The sequence below is a fragment of the Pseudophryne corroboree genome, chromosome 9 (genome assembly GCF_028390025.1).
Source record: "Pseudophryne corroboree isolate aPseCor3 chromosome 9, aPseCor3.hap2, whole genome shotgun sequence".
Taxonomy (NCBI): Eukaryota; Metazoa; Chordata; class Amphibia; order Anura; family Myobatrachidae; genus Pseudophryne; species Pseudophryne corroboree.
Genome location: NC_086452.1, coordinates 377,004,393 through 377,032,221, shown reverse-complemented (window position 1 = coordinate 377,032,221; position 27,829 = coordinate 377,004,393). Strand labels below are relative to the sequence as shown.

Here is a 27,829-nt window from a genome sequence, read left to right as displayed (position 1 = left end):
GCCGCCGCCCGCTACAGCCAGCCGCTGAACGGGAGAGAAGAGGAGACACAGCGTCTGCTGCTCCGTCTGACGGTGTGAGCGCCCGGAGCGTCCCCTGAACGGCCGCCCTGTTCTCCCTGCACCAGCTACCAATTGCGTGTCTGCGGATCGCTCCCTGCGCCCCCCCCCTGGACTCCCCTGCTGTGCTGTAAGCCTGCACTTATACAGGTACACAAAGCGTGGGTCTGCTGCTGTGGGGAAGATTAACATTGGGAGTCAATACTGGATATATAGTTGAGTGTGCACCATCTCCCTCCTTCTCCTGCTTTACACTTAAGACACTCTGACTTTGCCCATACTGTTACAGGGTGCAGGCTCCCCTGCCACGCCTGGGACACTGTACTGCAGAACTTACGTGCCTCATAAAATTTGCCTGGGGTCATACTGCCCGTTTCCCTGCTCCAGCCCATATTCCGCAGGCTCGTTTTAGCAGATAACTGGAATTGTCACTGGGAATTCTGGTCCTCTCCTCTCCTCCTCTACATATTCTCCTATACTCGCTGGCCTTCTCATAGTGTGTTGGTGGAAACACCCCCCCTCTGTGTCTGCATTTGCTTTGATATATCCTGTTGGCCGGGTGGAGCGGCATCGTGTTGTCTAAAATGGTAAGAGGCCGGCAGCATAGTGCGGCGACGGGCGCGATGGAAAAGTTTGTTCGTAACCCTGGCCCCTTAGCAGCAGAGGGGAGAGACTGTACGACCTGAGACGTCACCTCCATCTCCTGCATATAGTTCTGCCTCCTCTGACCCACCAGATGCTGCTTTACAGAGAGTATTGGATGTGGTAACTGCCAGTGAGGCGCGTTTGGCTGATAAAATCGGGCAGGTGCAGTCGGATCTTTCCATTATTCATCAGGACCTCCAGCGTGTGAGGGAGCGGGTGGGACAGGCCGAGACCCGTATCTCCAATGTTGAGGACTCTGTTGCCCCGCTGGGCCGCCGTACTGATGCGTTGGAATCTCAGATGACTGATGTGCGCAAAAAACTGACGGATATGGAGGGACGTTTACGGCGCAGTAATGTCCGTTTCATTGGCTTACCGGAGAAAGAGGGCGGCTCATCCCCTGAAGAATTTCTCGAAAAATGGCTCAGGGACGCCTTTGGATCTGAAGAATTTTCGCCTTAGTTCTCCGTGGAACGGGCTCAGAGAGTTCCAATGCGTCCTCTGCCTCCAGGGGCTCCACCCCGCACTTTTATTGCAAAATTCCTCCATTTCCGTGACCGGGATGTTGTTCTGAAGCTTGCTCGCACGAAAGGCCCTTTAAAATGGAATGGGTCGCCTATATCGGTCTTCCCGGATTTTGCGGTAGATGTACAAAAAGATAGGGCTCAATTCTTGCCTGTTAAGAGGAGGCTCCGGGAACTTGACCTGCCGTATGCCTTGCGCGGGGTGATAGAACGACTAATGTTGTGATTGAGATTATAACCTCAGATGGTGTTTCTCTGATGTAGACTCTGCAGATTGCGTCAGAATTTGTGTCTTATTATAGATGTCTGTATGGTTCCAAACTAGACTGCACTTTGTCGCAACTGACCGAATATTTAGATACCGTTCGTTTCCCCACCTTATCCTGTGAAGCTTACGACCTCTTGGAGGCACCCATCTCACCTGAAGAAATTATGGCGGCTGTTAAGGCCTTTCCTAGTGGTAAAGCCTCGGGTTTGGATGGCATACCTTCTGAGGTATATAAGCAGCATTTGAATTTCTTCGTCCCTCACCTACTTGAGTTGTATAGCCAAATCTTTGCACAGGAGTCTCTTCCTCCTTCTATGGCGGAGGCAATGATTGTGGTTCTTCCCAAACCTGACAAGGATCTTAGGAAAGTTGAGTCCTATCGCCCTATATCCCTCTTGCCCACTGACGTTAACATTTTGGCCAAGGTACTGGCGGGTAGATTGAATACGGTTATCTCTCATATAATACACCCGTATCAGACGGGATTTATGCCTAATAAATCGACTTCTATTAATCTTAGACGTCTGTTTACTCACTTACAAATTCCCTGCAAAGACTCCTCCTCCTCTATAGTTGTTTCATTGGATGCAGCTAAGGCTTTTGATTCAGTGGAGTGGGATTATCTGTGGGACGTTATGCGTAGATTTGGTATAGGCCCAAATTTTATTAAATATGTCCGCTTAATGTACTCTTCCCCATCAGCTAGAGTGGCGGTTAATGGTTTTGTGTCTCACTCCTTTCCCTTAGCTAGAGGTACGCGACAGGGGTGCCCACTGTCCCCTACTCTGTTTGCTATGGCTATCAAACCCCTTGCATGCCTCCTAAGGGCAGACATGGGGATCTCAGGTTTTAAAGTGGGTACTCGGGAGGATAGGGTAGCCTTATACGCTGACGACATTCTGCTTTTTGTGGATCGCTATGCTGAGTCTATGCCTAGGATATTGGAAATTATTAATGAGTTCGGGCGATACTCTGGGCTTCTGATTAATTGGGAGAAATCCTTTATTATCCCACTCCGAGGCGAGATTCCTGCCACCCCATTAATTGCTTTCCCATTACGGTGGGTGGACACCTTCAAATATCTGGGCATTTGGGTGTCTAATGATCCTCAGAAATTCTCCTCCCTTAATATCACGCCACAAATAACGTACCTTCGCGGTAAAGTGAAGGCCTGGGGGAAGCTGCCTTTGACGGTTACAGGGAGAATAAATATGGTAAAAATGGTTTTCCAGCCCAAACTTCTATATATTTTACAGCAGTCTCCTGTTTATATTCCTCAGAAGATCTTCAAACAAATAGATGGGTTACTTTCCTCTCTGATATGGGCTAGTAAGCGGGCACGTCTGTGACTGGATACTCTGACCAGGACGCGGGAATTGGGGGGTTTGGCTCTTCCCAACTTCCGTTATTATTATTATGCGGCGCAACTGGCGCATATTTGGGAATGGGTTAATGATTTTGATGCCTTGGCTTTGCATTCGCTGATGTTGAACCATGACTATCCTGGTGGTTCCCCACTGCAACTACTCCTCTGCGGCAGTGTCAAAATGTCCACACTGCCGCTTATAAAACAATCCATTTTGATTTGGAAATTGGTTCACTCTGTGATGAATGGTCACGATATCGATCCTGATACCCCACTAGATAATATTTATGGGTTGCCGGAACTATGTCAGCTTCCGAAGTTTGGGGAAAATGGGGTGTGCACTCTTTGGGCCATCTATATAGTGATGGGACACTTAAATCATTTCTACAGATTCAACAAGAGCGTAATGTCCCCTCAGGGTTTTTCTTTCGGTTCCTTCAACTGCGACATGCCTTGGTTGCCCAATTTCCTGATGGCCCTCCGATCCTCGCTGATTCTCCAGTCAAATTAATGTTGCAGACGTTGGAATCTGGCCACCTGGTTTCTAGGATATATGGTCGCATACTCCAGATGCACCATACCGACCCTCTAGCTTCTCTTCGGGGTAGGTGGGAGTTGGATGTGGGTCTGTTGTCGGACGATATATGGAAGAATGCTTTGGGGTCCCACCGAATCTCCACTTTTTCCGTTAGATACCTGCAAATACAATTATTTATACTGCATAGGGTGTACATGACCCCAGTGAGGCTGGCGCATATTGGCGGATCTCATGGCTCAGGTTGCCCTAAGTGTGGAAGCCTGGGAGCTGACTTTTGGCATCTGCTTTGGTCATGCCCTACGATTTCGGTGTTCTGGAAAGAAGTTATGCGTGTTGTAATGGATACAGGTATCCCCTCTCCCATACTTACGCCTGTAACGTGTGTATTACTGGCTATAGACGACGAGGCTTTGGATCCGCCCAGTAGGCAGTATGTCATTAATCTATGTGCTCTGGCTAAGGTTTGCATCCCTAGGCTATGGTTGGCTGGGGAAGCCCCGAAACCTCAGGCATGGATCTCTTTGGTCAATGAAACCATTGCGCATGAAAAATGTGTGTTCCTGGCTAGGAAAGGGGGGAAAAAATTGTTTACAGTTTGGGGTAAGTGGATGGGCTCTAGATATTTCAGGGATAAATAAAGCTCACATTTGTATTTTTCTCTCCCTTTTGGGGATATATCAGTGGTGGATAGCCCGCGGCCAGCCACGGTACGTTATAATATGATGTATTGTGCTTTCTCTGCCAAGCATGTGCTTAAATTGGATGTGGTATACTAGGACTTTTTTGCGCTAGGTCACCAGTGCTATGCGGATATATAGCTATATCTGAATTCTCATTCGTTTTTTGTACTATGTGCCTTTTTCTTCTTTTTTTTCTTTTCTTTCCTCTCTACAGCTGTCTGTAAGCTGATTTCAGTGTATGTTTTTGTTGGTTTTAGTTGTTGTGTAAGTTGTTAAAGCAAAAACTTAAAACTGCAATAATAATTATTGAATTTAAAAAATGTACTGTATATAACGATATAGTAAAGCTACATGAACAACAACAAAATTTGTTTATAAATTATTAATATCTATTCTCCAGTCCTAGAGTTTTAACAAAGCCAACACAAATAGCATAGCCACCTGAGGTTGTGTGTCTGTTCTTGTATCTCCGCCTCACAATGAGGCACTAGAGCTGACTCACGGCCTTGTACCTTTATAATTTGGAAGCTGGAGTGTATTTATGCAGTATGCCTGGCCAAACATTCGTGGATGAACACGGTCACTGCAATAAGTAGCATCTGTGGAACAGTGGGTGATGTCATGCAGTTTGCACAGGCTACAATGACAATAGCCTGCACTGGACACTACCTATTAGGCAAGTATAGCTAAAAAAAAAACACAGTATCTCAAACAAATGTAAAAAAAATAAAATAGGATTTTAATTACCTACCAGTAAATCCTTTTCTCGTAGTCCGTATAGGATACTGGGGTACCACTTAGTACCATGGGGTATAGACTGGTCCACTAGGAGCCATAGGCACTTTAAGAATTTGATAGTGTGGGCTGGCTCCTCCCTCTATGCCCCTCCTGCCAGACTCAGTCTAGGAAACTGTGCCCGAGGAGACGGACATACTTTGAGAGAAGGATAGATAAGGAAAGTGGTGAGATTCCGAACCAGCACACAAAAAACAGAGGAAAGCTAAGCTAACCCAACTTTAAACAGGAACAGCTGAACCAACAATACAGTGTAACCGTGCAGCCAGAACGAAGCACCGGGCGGGCGCCCAGTATCCTCTACGGACTACGAGAAAAGGATTTACTGGTAGGTAATTAAAATCCTATTTTCTCTTACGTCCTAGAGGATACTTGGGTTCCATTTAGTACCATGGGGATGTACCAAAGATCCCAAAACCGAGTGGGAAGAGTGCTGGGTTTCCTGCAGAACTGATTGACCAAAATGAAGGTCCTCAGAGGCCAAAGTATCGAACTTGTAGAACTTAACAAACGTGTTTGAACCAGACCAAGTAGCCGCTCGGCAGAGCTGTAAAGCTGGGACACCCCGGGCAGCCACCCAGAAAGAACTCACCGACCTAGTAGAGTGGGCCTGTACAGATTTTGGAACCGGCAAACCTGCCGTGGAATAAGCATGCTGGATAGTGAGCCTGATCCAGCGTGCAATTGTCTGCTTTGAAGCAGGACACCAAATTTTATTGGGATCATATAGAACGAACAGCGAGTCGGATTTCCTGTGACGAGCTGTCCACTTTACGTATACCTTCAAAGCCCTCGCAACATCCAAAGACTTTGAAGTAGCGGAAGAGTCGGTGATAACCAGAGCCACAATAGGTTGGTTGATGTGAAATGCAGACACCACTTTCGGAAGAAATTACTGACGAGTTCTGAGTTCAGCTCTGTCCTCATGGAAAATTAAATAGGGGCTCTTGTGAGACAAAGCCCCCAGCTCCAACACACGTCTTGCTGAGGCCAAGGCCAACAGTGTGACTGTCTTCCACGTAAGATATTTTACGCCTACCTCCTGTAATGGTTCAAACCAGTCCGATTGGAGGAACTGCAGCCCAAATTGAGATTCCAAGGTGCCGTGGGAGGCTGGATGCGCAGAACACCTTTCAAAAACATCTGGACCTCAGGGAGAGAAGCCAATTGTTTTTGAAAGAAAATGGACAAGGCCGAAATCTGTACTTTTATGGAGCCCAGAAGTAGGCACACATCCACACCTGCCTGAAGAAAAAGCAGGAAACGTCCAAGGTGAAATTCCACCGCAGAATAAGTTCTGCTCTCACACCAAGAGACATATTTCTTCCAAACACGGTGGTAAAGTTTAGACGTTACCCTCTTCCGCACCAAACTTATCTAGGCGCTAGTGAATAATAATTAATTTATAATAATCTCATCTATTGGTAAATAACCAAAGCAGCAATTCAGTCTAGCTGTGTCTATGTTCACACAGCTCGATTAGTAACAGCTGACTTCAGCTGTACTAAACAATAATTTACTAGTGACTTTATGTCATTACTATTTGTTTATTTATATTGCATATGTATTTTTATTCTGATAGTATGAGCTGTTTATTTGTAATAGACTGTAGTATATGTTTACAACAACTTTATTGAGATATTTCTAAACTGCCTTTACTAAGTTTATCAGGCACTTTAGTATATGAGCCGACGTTTTTAACCACAATAGTTTTTTAATGATTAATTTTTTATCATGTACACCTGTACACCTTTGGTCACTTTGGCTTTAAATACTGCTGAGCATAGAGGTAGGAATACACCTTTGAAAAAGTCACGTGATACGTGACGAAACGCGTTAGGACCCCGCCTCATTATCCACCTTGATTCAGGTATCCACACTAGCAGCTCCCTGCTGAGATCCAACGGACTCTTATACCGGCACTCTGGTTCCCGTAAGCCGCACACACCAGCACGCGGCTCCCATCAGCTATATCCGTCTTATTTGGTACACCAGCCCGGCGGCCTTCACTGTCTCCTTGCTGCATAGCACGAGTGGGCAACGCAGGATTAAGAACCGGGGACGCCCGGTTTCGGACCAGCCCACAGGGGAGGTACATATTACAGCAGCTCAGCTCTGTGACGGGAACTTTGTGCACCACCTGGGACCGTTTCTTATTTATTATATGTACAAATGAATCCACAAGTGACAACCTTGTGAGTGATTACGGATCTTCAGCAAGTTCATTCATACAAGCTGCTCTAAACTTCCTACGATATCTATATTTATCAAGGTGTGCTTTATTACATAGCCATACATTTTACTACTCCTTAATCATTGGTATTACGATTAATATGTTTTTATCCAGTATTCTTGGTTATTAAATTGTGATAATTTTTTAAACGTCGGCTCTCATTATTCTATTCCCTGATACATTGCGCAGCCGTTTCCCTGTTTCTTGCATCTTCTATATGACACCGACTTAATACCCCTTTTACACCTACGAGCACGGGTCGCAGCCGGGAGCCTGACACGGGAGCTGCCCCCTGCTGCGACCCGTGCTCGGTCCCTTTCCCATTAGCAGTCACAACCCGGCATATGCCGGGTTGGTGACGCTTCTAGCTACACGGCAGGGGCGGCGCAGGGAGATCACATGATCTCCCAGCGCCGCCCATCCATACAGTGTAAACGGGAGCCGTGTCGCATCGACACGGCTCCCGTTTACACTACACCCTACCCGGATCATTCCCGTGTCCTACCCAGGTAAATAGCCGGGTAGGATTCACGGGTCACTTGATCCGGGTTTACCCTTTTCCACTTGCCAAAAACACGGGTAAATGCGCGCCCCCGTGCATTTACCCGTGTTTTTTGAGCTAGTGGAAAAGGGGTATGTTGTCGGCCGCACATTATATCAGGGGAATTTTTTGGTATTGCACAGTCTATTATTTGGGGGCTTGTAAGCAGTCATTTAGTTTTTTGTTTAGGTAAGGAATTATGTTCACTCCCTGCTTGTGGAGTAGAAACATCATCTCTGCCATCACTTTGGTGAACACCCTCGGTGCCGTGGAGAGACCAAATAGTGACAGTCCTGCAGTGCAAACCGTAGATAAGCCAGATGAGGCGGCCAGATCGGAATGTGAAGGTATGCATCCTTGATATCCAGAGACACTAGGAATTCCCTTTTCTCCAGACCTGAGATCACCGCTCTCAGAGACTCCATCTTGAACACTCTTAAGAACGGGTTCAAGGACTTGAGGTTCAGAATTGGTCGTACTGAACCGTCCGGTTTCGGTACTACAAACAAGGTGGAATATTACCCCTTGTTGTGGCATTAAGTGGAACTGGAACAGTGACTTGAGTCTGTACCAGATTTTGGATGGGCTGCTGTAAAGTTATACTTGCCTCCTGTGAAGCTGGTAAGCCTGATTTGAAGAATCTGTGAGGTGGGAGCTCTTAGAACTCCAGTCTGTAGCCCTGGAAAATAAGATCTATGACCCAGGGATACCAGCACAAACTTGACCAGATGTGACTGAAGAATTTTAGTCGGGCTCCCACCTGACAGTCCTCCAGGCAACGCGGTCCACCATCATGCTGAAGGCTTTGAGGAAGCAGAGCCTGAGCTCTGTTCCTGAGTATCTGCAGTTGCTGGTTTGCATAGTTTACCTCTTGCGCCTATGGAGGCCGTAGAAGCACCTCTGGATTTTCCCTTAAACTTGGCTGTCCGAAAATAGGATTTTAATTACCTACCGGTAAATCCTTTTCTCGTAGTCCGTAGAGGATACTGGGGTCCACATTAGTACCATGGGGTATAGATGGGTCCACTGGGAGCCTTGGGCACTTTAAGAAATCAATAGTGTGCACTGGCTTCTCCCTCTATGCCCCTCCTACCAGACTCAGGCTAGAAATTGTGCCTGAGGAGACAGACATATCCTGAGGAAGGATGTAACAGGTCAGTGGTAAGCTTCGAACCAGCAAGCACAAACAAGAGGAAAGCCATGCTAACCAAACTTGAACAGGAACAGCAACAGCTGAACCAACAACAATACTTAAAGTAACAGTGCAGCAAACACGAAGCACTGGGCGGGCACCCAGTATCCTCTACGGACTACGAGAAAAGGATTTACCGGTAGGTAATTAAAATCCTATTTTCTCTTATGTCCTAGAGGATACTGTGGTCCACATTAGTACCATGGGGATGTACCAAAGCTCCCAAACCAGGTGGGAGAGTGCTGAGGTTCCTGCAGAACTGATTGACCAAACTGAAGGTCCTCAGAGGCCAAAGTATCGAACTTGTAGAACTTAGCAAACGTATTTGAACCCGACCAAGTAGCTGCTCGGCAGAGTTGTAAAGCCAAGACACCCCGGACAGCCGCCCAGGAAGAATCCACCGACCTAGTAGAGTGGGCCTGTACTTTAGGAACCGGCAATCCTGCCGATGAATAAGCCTGCTGGATAGTAAGCCTGATCCAGCGAGCAAAAGACTGCTTTGAAGCAGGACACCCAATTCTCTTGGGATCATAGAGAACAAACAGCGAGTCAGATTTTCTGTGACGAGCTGTCTGCTTCACATAGATCTTCAAAGCCCTCACCACATCCAAGGACTTTGAGGTAGCAGAGGTGTCCGTAAGCACCAGAACCGCAATAGGTTGGTTGATATGAAACGCAGACACCACCTTAGAAGATATTGCTGACGAGTTCTGAGTTAAGCTCTATCTTCATGATAAATCAAATAGGGGCTTTTGTGAGACAATGCCCCCAGTTCCGACACACGCCTTGTGGAAGCTAAGACCAACAGTGTAACGGTCTTCCACGTAAGAAACTGTACGTCAACCTCCTGTAAAGGCTCAAACCATTCCGATTGTAGAAACTGCAACACCACATTGAGATCCCAAGGTGCCGTGGGAGGCACAAAGGGTGGTTGGATGTGCAGAACACCCTTCAAGAACGTCTAAACCTCAGGGAGGGAAGGCAATTGTTTCTAGAAGAAAATGGATAAGGCTGAAATCTGGACTTTCAAGGAGCCCAAACGTAGGCCCACTTCCACACCTGACTGCAGAAAAAGGAGGAAACTGCCCAGTTGAAATTCCACTGTAGGAAGTTTTCTGTTTTCACACCACGAGACGTATTTTTTCCAAATACAGTGGTAGTGTTTAGACATTACCCCTTTCCTGGCTTGGATCAGGGTTGGAATAACCCTGTCCGGGGTCCCCTTCCGGGCTAGAATTTGACGGTCAACCTCCATGCCGTCAAACCTAGCTGTGGTAAGTCTTGATAGACGAACGGCCCCTGTTGTAGAGGATCCTCGCGAAGAGGCAGAGGCCGCGGGTCCTCTAGGAGCATCTCCAGTAGATCCGCGTACAAGGCCCTTCTTGGCCGGTCCGGAGCTATGAGAATTGCTTGAACCTTTTCCCTTTTTATTCTTTTGAGAATTATTGGGATCAATGGAAGAGGTGGAAACACGTAAACCATCTGGTAGACCCATGGAGATACCAGAGCGTCCACCGCCACTGCCTGTGGGTCCCTAGACCTGGAACAATACCGCTTGAGCTTCTTGTTGAGACGAGAGGCTATCATGTCTATTTGTGGAGTCCCCCACCGACGTGTCAAGGACTCGATCACCTGCGGGTGAAGTCCCCACTCTCCTGGGTGGAGGTCGTGTCTGCTGAGGAAGTCTGCTTCCCAGTTGTCTACTTCCGGAATGAAGATTACCGACAGCGCCACTGCGTGTTTTTCTGCCCAGAGGAGAATCCTTGTTACCCCTGACATTGTTGCTCTGCTCTTCGTTCCGCCCTGTCGGTTTATGTACGTTACTGCCGTCACATTGTCCGACTGAACTTGAATGGCATGATCTTGAAGAAGAAGCAATGCCTCTAGAAGGGTGTTGTATATGGCCCTTAGCTCCAGAAAGTTGATCGGAAGGATGGTTTCCTGACTTGATCATTTTCCTTGGAACTGTTCCCCCGGGTAACTGCTCCCCAACCTCTGAGGCTTGCGTCTGTGGTTAGCAGAATCTAATTTTGAATCCCAAACCTTCGACCCTCGGTCAGGTGAGAAGTCTGAAGTAACCACAGAAGAGAAATCCTGGCTCTTGGCGACAGGCGTATCCTCTGGTGCATGTGAAGATGTGATACAGCCCATTTGTCCAACAGATACAGCTGGAAGGGCCTTGCATGAAACCTTTCCGTATTGCAGAGCCTTCTAAGAGGCTACCATCTTCCCCAGAAGGCGAATGCATAGATGCACCGATATCCGGGTTGGTTTTAGAACATCCCGCACCATTGATTTGGTTACCAATGCTTTTTCCAACGGAAGGAATACCTTCTGTACCTCCGTATCCAGTATCATCCCCAGGAACGGAAGCCTCCGTGTTGGTTCCAGGTAGGAGTTTGGTAGGTTCAGAATCCACCCGTGATCCTGGAGTAGTCGGGTTGAGAGGGCAATGCTGTCCAGCAACCTCTCCCTGGATGGTGCTTTTATCAGCAGGTCGTCCAGGTACGGTATTATGTTCACTCCCTGGTTGCGGAGGAGAAACATCATCTCTGCCATTACCTTGGTGAACACCCTCGGTGCCGTGGAGAGGCCAAATGGCAGGGCCTGGAAATGGTAGTTACACTCCTGTAGTGCAAACCGTAAGCCTGATGAGGCGGCCACATCGGTATATGAAGGTACGCATACTTGATGTCCAGAGACACCAGAAATTCCCCCTCCTCCAGACCTGAGATCACCGCTCTCAGAGACTCCATCTTGAACTTGAACACCCGTAAGTACGGGTTCAGTGATTTGAGGTTTAAAATAGGCCTTATCGAACCATCCGGTTTCGGTACCACAAATAGGTTGGAGTAATAACCCTTGTTTTGTAGTTGAAGTGGAACTGGGACAATGACCTGAGTTTGTACCAGTTTCTGAATTGCTGTCTCTAAAGTCATACCTGCTTCCCGAGAAGCTGGTAAGCCTGATTTGAAAAATCTGTGAGGTGGGAGTTCCTGAAACTCCAGTCTGTATCCCTGGGTGACAAGGACTTTGGCCCAGGGATCCTGGCATGATGTTGCCCAAACTTGACTGAAATAATGTAACCGGGATCCCACCTGCCTGTCTTCCAGGCAGTGTGGTCCACCGTCATGCTAAAGGCTTTAAGGAAGCAGAACCGGAGGTCCGTTCCTGAGAACCTGCAGCTGCTGGTTTTCTGGGTTTACCTTTATTGACTTTGAAAGCTGTAGAAGAACCTTTTCGTTTGCCTTTAGATTTCGCTGTCCGAAAGGACTGCAGAGTTGGAGCCGAGTAGGTTTTTCTAGCTGGGGGTGCTGCAGAAGGAAGGTATGTAGACTTACCCGCCGTAGCCTTGGATATCCACGTATCCAGTTCATCTCCAAAAAGGGCCTCGCCTGTGAATGGTAGGCTTTCCACGCCTTTTCTGGAATCCGCATCCGCAGTCCACTGGCGCAGCCACAAGCCCCTGCGTGCTGACACTGCCATGGCAGTGGGGCGTGCGTGGAGCAAACCAATTTCCTTTATGGCCTCCACCATAAAGTTAGCAGAGTCCTGAATATGCTGTAGGAGTAAAATGATCTCCCCCTTGGGCAAGGAAATCTAATTCATCAATTAGGTTACCTGACCATTTAGCAATGGCCCTAGTGATCCATGCACAAGCAATAGTGGGTCTCTGGGCCACCCCAGCAGCACTATATAAAGATTTGAGGGTGGTCTCAATCTTGCGGTCAGCTGTGCCCTTTAAGGATGCTGCCCCAGGAACAGGTAAGACTATCTTACGTGACAACCTAGATAACGATGTGTCCACAATCGGCGGTTTTTCCCATTTCTTTCTATCCTCCAGAGGGATGTAATTAATCTTTTAGGGATCTGAATTTTTTTGTCAGGATTAGCCCACATTTCTTCAAACAGTGCATTCAATTCCTTTGATGCAGGAAAAGTAGCTGAGGATTTCTTGTTTACATTAAAATAAGATTCCTCCGCCACCTTGTCAGGAATGTGCAGGACATTTCTGATAGCTTCTATCAGAGCCTGTATTCCTTGTGACAGGACAGCATCCACCCCCACTCGCATCCACTTCACTCTCCTCTGGGTCTGATGTATCGTCATCAGTTTCAGCTTGCATGAGCTGGGCCAGAGTACGCTTTTGTGGGCAAATGACAGGGGTCTGAGACATTGGTATGGGAACTGAATCTCTATTCATCAGGTTTTCCATAGACGGTCTTAAGTATTGCGTCAGTGCGGGCTAATGTTAGTAGTAATAGTAGATATCATCCCCTTTGTGGAATCTAACCATGGAGGTTCTGACCCTAGCATGTTCTGGGTACATGGTAGCGAGTCCCCAGGGGAGGACAGACACTCTGCTGTGCAGGACACACAGTCCCTGGACATGGTAATGCGAAGGGACCCACACACAGATTGTGAAACACAGTATAACTTACACAGAGCCCGCAGGGAGACAGAGAAGTAGGAGCCAGCCACACCATGCCCCTGTAGCGGAGTAAAAACACAGCTGGGTCACCACACTAAATCCCTTTAGAGGACATAGTATACTACAACCTCCTCACCCTTACTATGATGCCCTAGTATCGCTGAGGAGATGTGGAGTCTTCTTGGAGGAGCTGCGCATCCCTGTGATGTCAGCCAGTATGAGCTGCAGAGGGAAAATGGCGTTGGTGAGCTGCTAGATACGCTCATAGTGAAGCCCCGCCCCCGAAACGGCGCGCGGCTTCCCTATCTTTTTTATACTGGCCTGAGGTTTAGAGTGCTCAATCCGAGGGTTAAAACCCTCTGTAAGCTGGATGGCCAGTGTGGGTAACATTGGTGGCTCAGCGCGCCTCTCACAGCGGGACACACGAAGCCGCATGTCATCCTGAGCCCCCGGAGCGCAGCCTGCATGTCAGCGCTGCACTCCAACCCTCGTGCCGCTATTTCTGCTGACGACTCACTAACCGGGACGCCGGCGCTGTACTCACCACTCTTCTATCTTCGGCTCTGTTAGGAGTGCCGGCGTGCTGTGGGAGGGTAGGCTCGCCATGGTGGGGCTTGCGAATTACTCTCTCAGGAGCTCAGTGTCCTGTCAGTGGAGAAATGGGACCATTAACTCTTTAGGAAATTGGGCCATTCTCCCCACTAAGTCCCACGAAGCAGGCATGCTGGTGCCACCCAGCAATGCCTGTAAAACAACAAACAGAAAATAAATGTAGAAAACTCTTCAGGAGCATCCCTAAGCGTGACCGGCTCCTCCAGGCAGTGCCAGATTAAGGTCCAAATGGGCCTGGAGCTGAAATTTATAAAAGGCCTATTGTGTGCCTTGGCAGGAGGCATGACAAGCGCTGCGGTGGGGGTGGCTAAATAAGGGGTGTGGCCTGTACCATGGGTGTGGCTATCTCCATGGAGGTCATAGCTAGTGCCTACCTTCAACCACTTAATAGAGGAGCAGAGCAACAGACCCATACACACACACATACATACAGTTGGCGAGTATCCATGATGACAGGACAGCTACACAAATTCAAATGACATACTTCTCCAAAATACCAAGATTTAAGCAATTAAGTTTTCATATAACAATTTCTTAACAGACCAGTTTAAAAGGAAAACATTTTTTAAAGCGTGTAATGCACGCGACTCTATGCTCACTTTCTGGAGAATCACCCCACTGGTTGTCGAAGTGGGAATTTGAAGAGGGGGTATGGAAAAGTGAAGGTCGTAATTATGTGTGCGCCTCGCTCCGGAAAAGAGGGTGTGGCCACTCAAAAGGGGCATGTCCATAAGTGTAGTGTAACATACCATATACCCCTTACACACATTACGCATCACAATAGTAGGCCCCTTATAATATCTAGTACTGGTGCCCCTTACACATTATGTCACACAGAATGAGCCTAACTTCACATTATGCCACACAGTATGAGCCAAAATTTCCACGGAATGAGCCAAAATTCACATTATGCCACACGGTATGAGCCAAAATTTCCACGGAATGAGCCAAAATTCACATTATGCCACACGGTATGAGCCAAAATTTCCACGGAATGAGCCAAAATTCACATTATGCCACACGGAATGAGCCAAAATTTCCACTGAATGAGCCAAAATTCACATTATGCCACACAGTATGAGCCAAAATTTCCACGGAATGAGCCAAAATTCACATTATGCCACACAGTATGATCCAAAATTCCCACGGAATGAGCCAAAATTCACATTATGCCACACGGAATGAGCCAAAATTCACAAAATGCCACACAGTATGATCCAAAATTCACATTATGCCACACAGTATGATCCAAAATTCAGGGACAGGGAGATTGACAGAGAGAGGGACAGGGAGAGTGACAACAGGGACAGGGAGAGTGACAGAGAGAGTGACAGCAGGCACAGGGAGAGTGACAGCAGTGAAAGAGAGCGCGACAGAGGGACAGAGAGAGGGACAGGGAGAGTGACAGCAGTGACAGAGAGAGTGACCGCAGTGACAGGGAGAGTGACCGCAGTGATAGGGAGAGTGACCGCAGTGACAGAGAGAGTGACAGAGAGTGTGACAGCAGTGACAGGGAGAGTGACAGAGGGACAGGGGAGAGACAGGTGGGATAGGGAGAGTTACAGGAGGGACAGAGAGAGTGACAGCCGTGACAAAGAAAGTGACATCAGTGACAGGGAGAGTGACAGAGGGACAGGGGAGAGACAGGTGGGATAGGGAGAGTTACAGGAGGGACAGAGAGAGTGACAGCCGTGACAAAGAAAGTGACATCAGTGACAGGGAGAGTGACAGAGGGACAGAGTGACAGCAGTGACAGAGAAAGTGACAGAAGGACAGCGAGAGCGACAGCTGTGACAGAGAATGACCGTAGTGACAGGGAAAGTGACAGTGGGACAGAGAGAGTGACAACAGTGACAGAGAAAGTGACAGCAGTGACAGGGAGAGTGACAGAAGGACAGAGAAAGTGACAGCAGTGACAGAGAGAGTGACAGTAGTGACAAAGCAAGTAACAGCAGTGACAGATAAAGTGACAGAAGGACAAAAAGAGTGACAGCAGTGACAGAGAAAGTGACAGCAGTGACAGGGAGAGTGACAGCGAGAGTGACAGTGGGACAGAGAGAGTGACAACAGTGACAGGGAGAGTGACAGTAGTGACAAAGAGTGACAGCAGTGACAGAAAAAGTGACAGAAGGACAAAAAGAGTGACAGCAGTGACAGGGAGAGTGACAGCAGTGACAGAGAGTGACAGGGAGAGTGACAGGGAGAGTGACAGCAGTGACAGAGAGAGTGACAGAGGGACAGAAAGCACGACAGAGGGACATAGGGAAGCGGGGTAACATTACCTAATGAGCAGCGGAGGTGGGGAGGGGGCTGTGGTCGGCGGCGGTGCAGAGGCTGTAGTTGGCAGTGCTGAGGAGCCCATGGGTGGCGACGGTGCGGAGAAGGCCATGGGCGGCGGCGTTGCAGAGGAGACTATGTGCGGTGGCAGTGTGGAGAGGAGGCCTTCGGTGTGGCTCTGGGGAGGTCCCTATGACCGCCATCATTTTATGGGAGGGCACAGTATTATTGGCTACTCCCCACCCCCATCACAGTGGCATGCGTCATCTCTCCCCCCTTCCCATGTCAGAAACAAAGGTATTTCTCTATTCTCTGCCCTCCCCCCACCTGTGCTACACAGAACACAGCAACCCTTCCCCCTCCCCTCCGTGCACAAACAGTAGCACCCTCGTATACTCTGCAGGCGGCTTCTCCCCACCTTCAGAGCAGCGCAGTTTTCAGGCACCCACCGCCACTCACTCCCTCTCTTCATCCCACCCTGTAGTGGCCAGTATTACACATCAACAGCAGACGAGCTGCCTGTTTTGGTGCCCATCACCCCGCTCGGCTGACAGACAGGGATTGCAGGAAGGCGGCCGAGAATGGAAAGCAGCAGCGCTGCCCAGGCGGCGCCTGCACACATACCCGCGGCTGGCCGTCAGGACTCCGCCCCTCTCAGCTGCCAGCCCGCCAGCCCAGTACTCTCTCCCTCTCCATCCCTGCTGCACCCTACTACCACCCACGCATGTTCGTAAATATCCCTCTAAGTCTGGGGGGAGGGGTTGATAGTAGTGGGGAGAACAGCTCCTCCTCCCCCCCCGCCCTACGTCACTGAACACAGTAGCGGCAGCATCACTACGCTAATAGGCTGGGGGAGAGGAGACGCTCGAGAGGAGAAGGGAGAGCGGGTCCTCCTCACGCTCCGGCCGTGAGTTCGGGACTTAAATGTACAGACTGGGGCACTGTGTGGCGGCGGGGCAGTGCTGGTAACGGCATACAATGAGTCAGTTTGACTCATTGTAATGGCGGCGTTTATGGGTCCCTTCACTGCAGCGGTCTGTGGGCCTATTTTCAGTGGGGGGCCTGGAGCTGCAGCTCCATCCGCCCCATTGTTAATCCGGCCCTGCCTCCAGGCACATTTTCTAAACTGAGTCTGGTAGGAGGGGTATAGAGGGAGGAGCCAGTGCACACTATTGATTTCTTAAAGTGCCCAAGGCTCCTAGTGGACTAGTCTATACCCCATGGTACTAATGTGGACCCAAGTATCCACTAGGACAGTGTTTCCCAACCACGGTCTTCAAGGCACACTAACAGTCCTGGTTTTAGTGATATCCAGGCTTGAACACAGGTGACTTAATTAGTACCTCAGTTATTCTGATTTAACCAATTGTGCTGAAGCCTGGATATCACTAAAACCTGCACTGTTGGTGTGCCTTGAGAACCGCAGTTGGGAATGCCTGCTCTAGGATGTAAGAGAAAGGACTGTAAATTTGAAGCTGAATAAGCTTTCCTGGCTGGGGGAGCTGTAGAAGGAAGATACGTAGACTTACCCGCAGTAGATTTGGAGATCCATTTGTCTAGTTTGCCTCCAAACAAGGCCTCTCCTGTGAATGGTAGGCCTTCCACGCCTTTCCTGGAGTCCGCATCAGCAGTCCACTGGCGTAGCCACAAGCCCCTGCGTGCTGACACTGCCATAGAGGTGGTACGAGCATTAAGCAAACCATGGGGATGTTGTATTACTCCTGCAGTATATACAGGACTCTGCGAACTTTACCATAAAGTTCGCAGAGTCCTGTATATACTGCAGGAGTAATACAACATCCCCCCTAGACAAGGAATCTAACCCTTCAATTAGGTTACCTGACCATTTAGCAATAGTTTTTGTGATCCACGCACATGCAATAGTGGGTCTCTGGGCCACCCCAGCAGCTGTGTACAATGATTTGAGTGTAGTCTCAATCTTACGATCAGTCGTATCTTTTAGGGAGGCTGCACCAGGGACAGGCAATACAATTTTTCGTCACAACCTAGAGACTGATGCGTCCAGAGGAAAAGGAAAAGATGAGAACAACCTTTTAGGGATTTTAAATTTCTTATCAGGATTAACCCACGGCTCTTCAAACAGGGTATTCAACTCCTTTGACGCAGGAAAAGTGACTGAGTACTTCTTTTTTACATTAAAATAAGATTCCTCATACTCCTCTGACACCTTATCAGTAATGTGCAGAACATCTCTGATAGATTCTATAAGAGCCTCTATTCCCTGTGACAGAGCCGCATCCCCCACTCCAAGTCCACCTCACCCTCCTCCATGTCTGACCCATCAGCGTCAGAGTCAGACTGCAGGACATGGGCCAGAGATCATTTTTGCGGACAAATGGGAGGGGATAGAGACGCTGGTTTGGGGACTGAGTCTCTATATACTCATCCACAGTCTGTATTAAGTATTGTGTCTCTTTCTCATTGCGGGATAGTTTTGTAGAAATATTTGAGATCATTCCCTTAAAGGAATTAAGCCACTCCGGTTCAGCCCCGCTATTCTGGGAAGGTGCACTGCCCTGAGTACCCAGTAGTGAGCCCCCGGTGAAGAGGAACACTCCGCTGTACAAGAAACACACATTGCCTGACATAATGTAAATGTCACAGCGCACACACACACACACACACACACACACACACACACACACACACACACACACACACACACACACACACAGGAAAAGGTTAAGCACACTTAACCCACAAATAGCCTTTCAGGGAGACACACAGTTATTTGGAGCCAGCCCCGACCACGCCCTTATCGCTAATGCCAAGCTTAGCCGGGTCGCAGACTAAGTACCCTGACAGGGGACTTAGTACACTAATAATTGCTCCCGCCCTGATATGACCCCCTGGTACTGCTGAGGTAACCTGGAGTCTCTCCGGAGGAGCTGCGCATCCCCGTCAGTCAGCGTCTGTGTCCACGGCAGAGGGATAATGGCGCTGGTGAGCTGCTGGATCCGCTCATAGTGAAGGCCCAGCTCCTTCAATGGCACGTGGTCTTCCCGCTTTCTTTATACTGGCTGAAGTAAGCTGGTGCTTAAAAAGGAGAGAAAACCGTTTTAAGGATGTTTTTTACAGTGTGGGTACAGTGTACTGAGACGCAACTGTGCACTGTGTCTGGAGACGCATTCTGCTCTGGTTAGAAGCCGTGCGTCTCCATACCCTCATGCCACCATAATGGCTGGCGACCCGCTAACCAGGACGCCGGCAAAGTACTCACCACTCTTCATTCTTCTAGCTCTGTTAGGGGTGGCGGCGTGCTGCGGAAATGTACGCTTGCCGTGGTGGGGCTTGCGAATAGTTCCCTCAGGACCTCAGTGTCCTGTCAGCGGGGAACGGAACCATTAACCCTTCAAGAGGTGGGACCATTAACCCTTCAAGAGGTTGGACCATTCCCCCCCCCCCTCCCCCCCAAGTCCAACGAAGCAGGCAGGCTGGTGCCAACCAGCCCTGCCTGAAAATAACAAACATATAAAATAAATGCAGAAAACTCTTCAGGAGCTTCCATAAGCGTGACCGGCTCCTCCGGGCACATTTTCTAAACTGAGTCTGGTAGGAGGGGCATAGAAGGAGGAGCCAGCTCACACTATCAAATTCTTAAAGTGCCCATGGCTCCTAGTGGACCCGTCTATACCCCATTGTACTAAATGGAACCCCAGTATCCTCTAGGACGTAAGAGAAAAAAATGTATGACAGGATGCTGGAATAATCTTTTTATCTTCTTTGGGTTATGGAAAAATGATAGACTCCAAATGAGCCCACTTATGTTCAGTTTACCAGTACACAATATATGAATGATCTTCTTTTCAAAAGAATTTTGGTACTGGAAATTTGAAGGTATGAACATAAAAAGTGCTGTTGTTCACCCAATGTAAAATCAGCCATGGACATTAGTAGTATAGTACCACATGTGGCAGATTACCCTTGATGCCCTGCAGATGATGGATTAATGCCCTGCAGAATAAAACGTCATTCAGGTCATAATATTTTGTCTACAGTTAATTTTTAAGAAAACAAGTGTAATTGACAACCAATTACACAGTGTTTGTGCCAAAGTGTTTATTTTAGAAGTATTTCTACTTTATACCGTATAGTGTAGCTGAGTTGCCATTGTGTAACTCATACCTTTTGATAGTCGCACTGATTTCTAGTCTTTTTGTATTTAGCGCTGGCTCACACTTCTAGAGGGACAGGACATACCTAGCTGGAGAGGAAGAGGATACGCCAGGTAACCGGGAATGGGGTAAGTATGACCCATATGTGGATGCCCTGAGAACAGGAAATGTTTCTCTGTACGGACAAGAGGTGTTGGTTAGGAAACGGGGCAGCAGATGAGGTGGCAGGACAGAGCAGCAGTCACATCAGTGTAGCTTGGAACAGTGGATAAAGCAGGGGGAGGGGGCACACCGAGCAGGCCCGGTATATGTCGGGTCTATTTAACCGTTGGTAATAATCCGTCATGGTAAGGTATTGACAGTTGGCAACCAACAATTCTTGGCCAGTTACCACCCCCAAACGCTGGCTTCCTGTCAGCATATGCCTAGCGATCAAAAAAAGTGCTGGATTGTTTTACAGTTTGGCCTCGCGCTTGCCCACTATGATCCGTATGCGTGCGCAGTCGATCAATAATTGGACGCCTTGCAAACTTGCACAACAACGATCAGGTCTGACGCGGGCCCTTCATACAATATTGCACCCCAACTAGAAAGAAAAAACTGAAGAAAAGGCCACTTTATCCAACGTGTTTAACAAAGCAATAAAATGTATATAAAAACTGAGGGCACACAGTATATACAGTATTCACCTTAATTTCTGTTCATGAATAGACAAAGCAAACTAAGGGGGTAATTCCAAGTTGATCGCAGCAGGATTTTTGATAGCAACTGGGCAAAACCATGTGCACTACAGGGGGGAGCAGATATAACATGTGCAGAGAGAGTTAGATTTGGGTGGTTTATTTTACTTCTGTGCAGGGTAAATACTGGCTGCTTTATTTTTACACTGCAATTTAGATTTCAGTTTGAACACACCACACCCAAATCTAACTCTCTCTGCACATGTTATATCTGTCCTCCCTGCAGTGCACATGGTTTTGCCCAATTGCTATCAAAAATCCTGCTGCGATCAACTTGGAATGACCACCAAAATACAGTAGGAAAGTACCTATAATCTTGACATGTACTTTCACACACACTATACATATTACAAAGGATGTCCGTGAATATCAATAAAGTATGGTTGCATGTCCTCTGCTTCATCTATTGTATGTACAGACAAGTGCTCAATTCAAAATGTTTGAAATATTAATTGTTTGATATTTTAAAAAGAAAAAAAACAGAATGAAAGCACAGAAACAACATCTGCCAGGAGATCCAAGAATAAGGCGGCCAAAAACAAGTTGGCAAGCAGCCGCGTAATAGTTGCTCTATGGTTCCTAGAATATACAGTGTATTTCTCTGAAGCACTACATGCTGATCATATCAACGTGATTAACTGCAAATGATTCTCCCTAAACTACATATCTATGACTTCTTTCATGTAGCTGTTAATTCAAGAATTATCCAAGCAATACTGAACTATTTACTGCATATCTTGTCACGCAGAGTCCGCAAAAAGATAAAAACAAGGACAAATTTGTCTTATTAGATATATTTAACTTATAGTATAAACACAAGTCAGAAGCAGTTTACATACGAACTACTAAATTGAAAGATATCATATAAATATCATTAATTCTACTATATCTTAAAGAGAAAGAACAGTATGACTTTATTTTACCAACTCAATAGACATGTACACCGTCGGTCTTCATGCGTTGCTAGCAGGACGCAAATGGTCGGGATGCTGGCTGTCAAAATACTGACAGCAACATCCTGATGTTAACAATACCGACAAGGGGACATGTATCAAGGTAACCCTTATCCTTAATTCCCCTAACCCTATCCCTCCTCCCCTTAACCTAACCCTACCACTTCTGCAGCCGCAGCCTAACCCTAACGTTCCCCAGGGGCATCTAACCTTAACCCTCTCTCCCTGCAGCCTAACCCTAAGTCTCTTCTCTCACCCTCTCATCCTAACCCTAAATCTCTCCCCGCAGCCTAAACCTAAACTCTCCCTCCCGTCGGCTTACTTCTCCGGCGGCCCATGTAAGGATAGTTCGGGAACCCGGTCAGGATCTTGGCGCAGGGATGGTGATGTAGGTCAGAACTCCGGCAGAGACATTGGCCCTCATTCCGAGTTGTTCGCTCGCTAGCTGCTTTTAGCAGCATTGCACACGCTAAGCCGCCGCCTACTGGGAGTGAATCTTAGCTTTGCAGAAATGCGAACGAAAGATTCGCATAATTGCGAATAGAAATTTCTTTGCAGTTTCCGAGTAGCTCGGGACTTACTCTGCCACTGCGATCAGTTCAGTCAGTTTCGTTCCTGGTTTGACGTCACAAACACACCCAGCGTTCGCCCAGACACTCCCCCGTTTCTCCAGCCACTCCCGCGTTTTTCCCAGAAACGGCAGCGTTTTTTCGCACACGCCCAGAAAACGGCAAGTTTCCGCCCAGAAACACCCACTTCCTGTCACACTACGATCACCAGAACGATGAAAAATCCTTGTTATGCCGTGAGTAAAATACCTAACTTTTGTGTAAAATAACTAAGCGCATGCGCTCTGCGAACCTTGCGCATGCGCAGTAAGCGACTAATCGCAATATAGCGAAACTCGGCAAAGAGCGAACAACTCGGAATGACCCCATTGCCAGGAGTGTCGGGATTCCGGCTAATTTCGACTGCCGGGATTCCTACCAGATCACATCTTCACATGTTTTTTATCCTTAAGCAGACTGCTCTGCCAATGAAATTGATCCATTACTAGAAGGTCTATCTAACCTTGGGTTACACACTGCTTTAACAAACAATCTTTAATAAGTCTTAATTTGCCCCAAACAGAGAATATCAGAGTTGCACTGGTGATAACTCTGGGACTTCAGGATTGATTCTATCCGAGAGTACAATACATGTGGAATTTATGCCGGTAGTAGACAAAGAAATAAAATACCTGGATGAGGGACACCAACAAAAGGAAACCAAGAGCTTCTACAGGGCTTGGTATATTAAATCGACAGTGACCTTGTGAACATGTATATCATGTCGACATCAATAAAATGTCAATAATGCCATTTTCAGGTATGCCTAAGTGACATTTTGTCCATGTCGACATTTTTTTATAAATTGGCATTATGACTGTCGACATTCTGGAGTTGATATTGTAAATGGTGACATTATGACTGCACATCTTCCACACATGTACAGTCCTTACATTCAATAATCAACCATCATCCCAGAATGGTCAGGTTTACATATAAAAGTGCCTGATTGTCGTGGTTGCTATAACTGTAATAGCATTGCGCACGAGTATAACTCAGTGGCTTTACAAATTACACTTCATTGCTCCAAAAACACTTAAATGGGTCATTAAACTCATGTGGTAAAAAAAGTTTTCAAGGTTAACGTCTAAAATATTTATGGTTTTTAAATATACTAACCTATCACCATCAATAAGGCTCTCTCGTACCTTCTAACTGCAATAGATTTTGAGGGGACAGTGCAGACTCACACATCCTGAAAGAAGTTGGGTTGCTGAAAGAAGATAGGGCATCACAAAAGAAGGGGTACTTTGGGATGAGATGCAGTCATAAGGTTGAAAATAATAATGTTGACACCACAATGTCGATAGTCATGATGACACATTTGTTTAAATCTCAACAGGCAACATTTCCAGAATGTTGACATGTTAATATCATCATCATTAGGTTGTGAGGTCAGAGAGTTAGGCACTATGGGGAGGCTGGGGTTAGGCTACAGGGGTGGTTAGGGGTAGGGATCAGGGTTAGCAATAGAGGTTAGCAGGCGCGCAGTACATCGCAAAGACTCAGGGAATGGTGCTGGTCTTCCCAGCGGCTGGCGTCCTACTCCCTGTCATGACATCATGTGCTCAGCGGGAGTGGCCATCACAGGGCACCTTAAAGCCCTGTTTCAGAGCTGTGTCAAGATGTTTAATTAAGGATTGGATTGAGTGTCCAACACGGTTATACACAGGCACAAAAAAGAAGATAAAAAGCATTAAATAATCCAGGTATGACTAGGTTGGAGTTACGTTCTTGGGAGATTTGCTTTGGGTGTCTTTATCTTATTTTGTGTATTTTTGTTTGGTTTGTAGGTTAGGGCATATTGGGTGGAGGAGGCTTTTTGTTTTTATATTCTGATGGGTGTAGATTTATACATTTTCATTTATGGTATGTCACCTATGCCCCATTAAAAATCTGGTTCTCTCACGTGTACACCCGAATGGTGCCTTCGGGTGGCGATTAAGTGTTTGATGTGGGGTATTCTGTATGTCATTGTTTTTAATATATCCTGCTATTTTTCCATTTCTCATGTCCAATGGCTTGGTGGCTGATCTTTATTTTGTCATTTATACACCGTTTATGCCCTCCTGTATTATTCCTCATGTTTGCCTTACAATTCATATGCCTGTTTAATGTCTGGGTGTAACGCTTTAAATCTACAATAAAAAAAATACACAACTAAAAAAAAAAGCATGAAATAAATAATAAAACCGATGTCGCTAAGTTCACTTTTATTATGAAGGTACATGTTATTACTGAAATTCTGCAACCACGTATCTAGATAATTAGCATTTTAGACAGAGTAATCTACTAGCAATTGTGCTAATGCTCATCTGTAAAAGCCATAAATGACAAGACGTTGCCAAGATAAACTCAGTAATATGTTATTTATATACTATAAGAACAAGGTTAACAAGTCTGAGGAAATGTAGTTTTCAAGTTAGTTAATTCATATTGAACTTTGGTGTTAATTATCAAGGAATCAAAGGCACATTTTGCAGAGATCAATTTAAATGGTCACTAAAACCCACAGTTTGAAACCTTACAGATAAATAAAGAGCAGAAACTGAGCCAATCAAGTTCTGACATTTTATACTCTGATAAATAATCGTTATGATAGACTTACCGTTGATAACTCTATTTCTCCTAAGTCCACAGGATCACATTGGGATATGAGGTAGCAACAGCGGATTGGCACCAAACGATCAAAGCTTTCGGCCTCACAGAATGCAACGGGCCTGTCCCTATATCACCGCATCCTGGCTCAGGCAATTCAGTTGTTTTCCAAAGCTCAAAGCAGGAGCATCACGGAGAGCCCTAATCAGGTGAGAAGAACACACATGCACACCCTTCTGTACAAGAAGGAAGAGGTTAGTAAGTAAAAGGATCCTCAAATCAGGTGCATCAGGGTGGGATCCCTGTGGATCCTGTGGACTTAGGAGAAATAGAGTTATCAACGGTAAGTATACCATAACGATTATTTCCACAGGATAACAATGGGATGTCCCAAAGCAATTTAGTAGTGGGGACGCTCCTGATTGGATAGGAGAATCCTTCTCCCGAATTCAGCGTCCTGAGAGGCAAAGGTATCCATGGCATAATGTCTAATGAATGTGTTAATGGAAGACCATGTGGCTGCCTTACATATCTGTTCTGCTGAAGCACCACGTTGTGCTGTCCATGACGGACCTACCTTACGAGCAGAGTGAGCAGAGACATTAGCTGGAACTGTGAGATCAGCTTGAGAATATGCTTCTGAAATAGTAATTCAAAGTCACCTCGCAAGTGTCTGCTTGTCAGCAGGCCATCCTCTCTTGTGAAATCAGTAGAGAATGAAGAGAGTCTGTTTTTCTAATGGCACTGTACAATTTACGTAGGTCCTTAAAGCACGCACTACGTCCAACGATGCATCTCCCACAGAAAGGTCCGACCCTTGGAAGACCGGGACTACAATTTCTTCATTAAGTTGGAATTTAGACACCACCTTAAGAAGATACCAGATTTGGTTCTGAGAACCGCTCTATCTGCATAAAAAAATCAGAAAAGGAGGGTGACATAACATCTGAAACCCTTCTCCCTGAAGCAATAGCCAGTAAAAAGAGATCTTTAGCTGTCAACCATTTAAAATCCACTTGTTTTAGTGGTTCAAATGGGGCAACTTAAAGGGCCTTTAGGACTTAACTTAAGTCCCAAGGCACTGTAGGTGGAACAAAAGGAGGTTGAATGTGCAGCATTCCCTGGAAAAAAGTGCGCACATCCTGTAGGTTAGCAATTTTATTTTGGAACCATACATTCAATGCTGACACTTGCACTCTCAAGGAAGCCACCCTCATACCTTTGTCCATTCCTAACCGAAGGAATGCCGGTCACTGCACCACTGAATATAGGCTTGCCATATTCTGTGATAAATGAGAGCTGAGGAAGGTTTCCTTGTTCTGAGCATTGATTGAATTACCTGTTGTGAGAATTCTGTTGCTTTGAAGATGGAATTCTCAAGAGCCACAGCGTCAAAGACAGTCGATCCAGGTGCTTGTGATAGCAAAGACCCTGAGACAGTAGATCTGGATGTTGAGGGAGTAGGAATGGAGCATCCATCGACAACCTCTGCAAATCTGTGTACCAATGACTTCTGGGCCAAGCCGGAGCTATTAGTATTACTGCGCCCCTTCCTTGCTTTGCCTTTTGCATCACCCTGGGTAACAGGGCGATTGGTGGAAACAATAGGCCAGACAAAACTCCCATCTCACTGACAGGGCATCCACAAAGATCGCTTTGGGATCCTTTGTTCTTGACCCATATGTGGGAACTTTGAGCTCTATCTGCGGTAACCCCCACTTGTCTACCAGAATTTTGAAGACCTCGGGGTGTAAAGCCCATTCGTTTGCATGAATGGCATGTCGACTGAGAAAATCCGCTTCCCAGTTTAGGACTACCGGAATAAACACTGCGGACAAGGCTGGATGATGAAGTTCTGCCCACCTTAACATGCGGCTTACCTCCTTCATTGCATTTTGGCTGCGAGTTCCTCCCTGACGGTTGAGATACGCTACTGCCGTTGCATTGTCCGAGCGGATTTGGATGTCCTTTGCCTGAATAAGTGCCATATATATATGGCCTGAAGTTCCAATATATTTATTGGCAGGCAACTCTCTTCCTTGGTCCACTGCCCCTGGAAGCAACTCCTTCCTGACACTGCTCCCCAGCCCTGAAGGCTGGCATCCTTTGTCAGAATTTACCAATCTGATATCCAAAAGGGTCTCCATTTGTCCAGATGGGATGTCTGCAGACACCAGGCTAATGACCTCCTTACTTCCAGAGGAAGGACCGTAGTCTGTGTTTTTATTGTCTAATGAAAATCATTCCATTTGGAAAGGATCAGATGTTGCAGAAGCCTCGAGTGGAACTGAGCATACTCCACCATGTCGAATGTCTACACCATCAACCCCATCACACACACATTGCGGCGTGAATGGATACCCTTTGACTGTGAGGCAGCTCCTGAATCCTTGTCTGAATTTTGGATATTTTGTTCAGAAGTAAAATTACTCTCTGAAGACTCAAATCTAACACAACCCCCAAGTGAGTAATCCGTTGTGACGGAACTACGGACGACTTTGCCCAATTTATGAGCCAACCGTGTCTCTGCAAACAAGCTATTGTCTGTCGCAGATGATACTGAAGCAATTCCTGAGATTGTGCCAGGATTAATAAGTCATCGAGGTATGGAAAACTCCTTATCCCCTGCTGACG

General features: G+C 46.9%; 1 protein-coding gene and 1 long non-coding RNA gene across 6 annotated transcripts in view; one reads left to right on the top strand and one right to left on the bottom strand.

The window, feature by feature from the left end:
* ATG7 (autophagy related 7) overlaps nt 1-27,829 on the bottom strand; it is a 617,483-nt gene that overhangs the window by 186,315 nt on the left and 403,339 nt on the right. The window lies entirely within an intron of this gene.
* Nucleotides 22-24,009, top strand: LOC134957058 (uncharacterized). The gene is made up of 3 exons (XR_010186421.1): nt 22-207; nt 20,348-20,424; nt 23,121-24,009. It is a non-coding gene; the product is annotated as an uncharacterized LOC134957058 (long non-coding RNA).